This window comes from Leptonotus elevatus, unplaced genomic scaffold (genome assembly GCF_054856555.1).
Source record: "Leptonotus elevatus isolate MCC_2025b unplaced genomic scaffold, RoL_Lele_1.0 HiC_scaffold_199, whole genome shotgun sequence".
In the NCBI taxonomy this organism is placed as follows: Eukaryota; Metazoa; Chordata; class Actinopteri; order Syngnathiformes; family Syngnathidae; genus Leptonotus; species Leptonotus elevatus.
In genome coordinates, this window is record NW_028233590.1 from 5,977 (window position 1) to 10,000 (window position 4,024).

Genomic DNA, 4,024 nt, shown 5'->3' on the forward strand with positions numbered 1-4,024 from the left:
GTGTTAAATGTTTCAGTGTTGATTTCAACCCCCAAAGTCTATTTTTAACACGGTCTGATTTTAATGGAGTCAGTGTTGGAGTTATTTTAAATTATTTATTTAGTGTTAAACCAATCATTGACAGTTAAAGTAAGCTCTGCCCACTTAATTAGAACTGCTCTGCTGCAAAGACTTCTGGGAGTGCTGTGTTAAAGTTAAATGTACATGTTCTATCTGTTCTTTTTTATTTAAAAATGTTACACTCATGTTCTATAGTTAAACAATCAAAGACCTTTTAAATTCATTGTTACATCAGAATTTTCGCGACCGAAAGTGGTAATGTGTCAGATGCGTTCCTGCCTCAGAACAACAGTATCTGTGCAGTGTTAAATACTGTACAGCAGGCTTCCCTAATCCTGGTCCTCGACGACCATAGTCTTGCAGGATTTAAATGTTGCTGTACTCCAACACATCTGATTCCTCATCAGCAAGCCCTGCAGAAGTCTGATACAGTTCCTGATCTTTAGAATCAGGTGCGTTGGAGGATAGAAACATCTAAATCCTGCAGTGCTCCAGTCCTTGAGGACCAGGACTGGGGAAGCCTACTGTACAAATCTGAATCAAACAGTTAGATTTTCACTGCAGAAGACAAATAATCTACACAGCAGTGTGTACTGTAAAATTAACTCTTACTAGAGTTATTTGTGGCTCCAGTGTAGGGCTGGGCGAGATATCGGTATAAAAATTATATTGATATATTTTAAATGGCATATGGAATTAGACTATTTTGATATACAGTAGTATACTGTTGTTCAAATTTGCGCTGTGATCCTTGCTCTGCTGCGCGTCTGACAGCTCCTGTCTGCACTGTCCTGTGTTCACCCACCCCTTCTCTTTCGTTTGTGTGTGTGTGTGTGTGTGTGTGTGTGTGTGTGTGTGTGTGTGTGTGTGTGTGTGTGTGTGTGTGTGTGTGTGTGTGTGTGTGTTTGCCTTTGTGTATTATGAGGACATGTCACCTGAATACACGCAACACTGCGAGGACATTTTGAATTATGAGGACACAGCCCATGTCCTCATAATTCATTCAATGCAGAAGTGCTTCTAGGGCTGTAGAAGGCTTAAATCCAAAGTTTTAGCCAATGTCCTTGTAAACCATAATTACATGAATTTGTGTATTTTTGTGTATTTGATGACGCCCCCTGTAGGAAGGTCCTCGTAATGCACCACTTCATGAATTATTCACACCAGTGTATATTTCACAGCATTTGATTGGCTGACCGTCACCTGTCCCCACAATTACGCACATGTCCCCATAATTCCGTTTTTTCTCAAAATGCTGTGTATTGTGAATGTTTGTCTGTAGACGCAGAGCCTTTTTTTTTTTTGCAGCCACCAATTCCTAAGTAGATAAATTAAATAATGAAATACACTATGACATTTAATTATATATTTCAGCATTTAATTCTTGCAGTGGTTGTTTATTTGAAAATATACAATGGTTAACAGCTGTTTATCACATCACTTTGAACAGCTGGAGGCAGAGACAGAGAAACTGTCAGTGCCGTATATTGATTCATCATTTAACATCCCACCCTGCCTTTACAATGTAACATCTTTCTGTACACCAGTGGCCAAATGTTTTGAGAATGACATTGATTTTCTAAAAATCTCCAGTGCTGACTTATTATTATTGTTTTTTTATGATGGCAATTTGCATGTACTCCAGAATGTTATAGTGATTAGATGAATTGCAAAGTCCCTATTTGCCATGAAAATTAAAGTAATTTCCTTTAGTGACCTTACAAACTTTAAGTGAAGAAGGCTTCAGGGCACCCAAGAAAATCCAGCAAATGCCAGGACTATCTCCCAAAGTTGATTCAGCTGCGGGATAAGGACATCACCACCAGTGTAGAGCTTGCTCAGGAATGGCAGTAAGCAGGTATGAGTGCATCTACACCCATGGTGAGGGAGTAAGACTTTTGGAGGATGGCCTGGTGTGACCAGTGAAAAGGGGATTCCATAAATACAGACCAAAATAAGAAAAAAAGAGTTGAAGTTATTTTCTCTGATTAACCCCCTTTCCAAATGTTTGGGGCATCCGGAAAAATGCTTGTCTGGAGAAGAAAAGGTGAGCGCTACCATCAGTCCTGCTTCATGCCAAAAGGAAAGCATCATGTGACCATTCATTTGCAGGGTTGCTTCTCAGCCAAGGAATTGGGCTCGCTCACAATTTTGCCAAAAAACACATGCATCCATTACTAAAGTATAGTACTAAAACATCCTCGGACAGCAACTGTATGACAGCAGCAAGGTTATTTTATTTACTAAAGCAAAAAAACATTTTCGTTAATGAAAAAAAAAACCTTTTTAAAAAACTGAAACTGAAATCACATTTTATGATTACAAAATGATCTATAATTCTAGCAATAATATCCTTTGTTTTCGTCTGTGGTAATTCATTTAATATATGAGCCTTTGGGGTTCATTTTAAATGTGATCTATTTTTTTTTATTGACACTGTAAATCATAGAACAATAGCCACTCTTATCAACAAAGTTCATAATCCAACGACTGAACCAATTTGTTGATTTGAACGAGATTTATTATATTGCCCTGAGTACGGAAGTGACGTCATCTAGCAGCCCCGATAGAGAACCGCCCCCGGCTCTATTTACTTCACGAGATGTGATGGCGTGTAGCTGTGCTAATGAGGTAGGTTTGAAGCTCGAATTTTTCCTGTTGTTGTTGGTCGCTTGTGTACATTGCTCCCTCTTTCGCGAAAATGATTTATAATGCAAGTCCAGTGTAAGTGCAGCTAAGCTTACGTTAGCATACCTAACCATCTGTTGATTATGATGGATGCAGCTAATTATTTAGAATTGCTACGCTTCTGTTAGCGACGGTTAGCATAGCAGAGCTAACCGTCTGTTGAGTAAGATGAATGCTAATTGCAATTTTTAAGAGGAAATCAATAACAGGCTGGTTTTTGATGTGAAAATATACAATGGCTTAGTATTACCAGTACAGTATAAATGAAGTATTGGTAAATTGCTGCATTTGTGTTTACTTAAATTTGTTCTTTCAATAGAAATATTTCAGTAAAGTCTGTTAGTGTTCATTACATTTAATTTATGCAAATATTTAGCAGAGCTGTGCTATCCACTGTATTTTATTTTCGTTGGCACATTTACTGCACACTGCACAGGCTATTATGGTACACTGAAAGTCAACTTCAAGACATTTGCACCAAGTTACCTATCAAACTGATTGAAACTCATTTTTTTCTATAGCTTTAGATCATTATCTTCAGTGAGACATGTCAGTCATGAGGCCACAGAGGGCAAAAGTTAAACCCAAAGAAGAGGTAGCATACTTTTCATCCTTAGGTAAAGACAAGAATGGCTTCACCATAAAATATATTAATTAATTCAAAGGTGAGTATTGGTAAAATATTCTTTAGTATGGGTCTAGTTTTCATTATTGTTATAATGAAATATTTCTGTTGTATCCTTTTTTCTTTGTAAGGTCGAGGAGTGTTCAGTTCCTGCTCCTTTCAGAAGAGAGACTTTCCTACTGAATATCGAGGAGAAGTTCTAAGCAAACAGGAACGTGAAAACAGGCTGAGAGTGTATCATGATGCCCGGAAGGTTTTCATGTTTGAATTTCGCTACAATGGAAAAACACTATGGTATGTTTATATGGTGTGTTGTCACACTTAATTTTGTTTTTTTGGGGGGATATCGTGCAAGGTTTGACAAAACATAAAAGATTAATTAAAACTCAAAAGCAAAAGTACATTCTTTTCTCAATATAATTTTTTTATTTTTTTATTTCATTTTTTACAATATTGTGACTTGTTTTTTTATTTTACTTTTACAGTTATCGTGAGTATCGCTAACCTCACAATATCATGTTAATTATCATATCGTGATTTCTTATGACATTTGGATATTGTGTCATACATGTGACATACTAGAATTACTGGTCGCACATTCATGATTACATGAAATTATATTATAGCAGTCTAGTCTTAGTAAGAATTTAA

At 36.8% G+C, this 4,024-nt stretch overlaps 1 long non-coding RNA gene across 1 annotated transcript in view; it reads left to right on the plus strand.

The window, feature by feature from the left end:
- The first annotated feature begins 1,934 nt into the window (after positions 1-1,934).
- Positions 1,935-4,024, plus strand: part of LOC147154997 (uncharacterized) — a 2,186-nt gene continuing 96 nt past the window's right edge. Inside the window, exons 1-2 of the long non-coding RNA XR_015092748.1 lie at positions 1,935-3,413; positions 3,505-3,667. This is a non-coding gene — a long non-coding RNA (uncharacterized LOC147154997). The remainder of the gene's footprint in view (positions 3,414-3,504; positions 3,668-4,024) is intronic.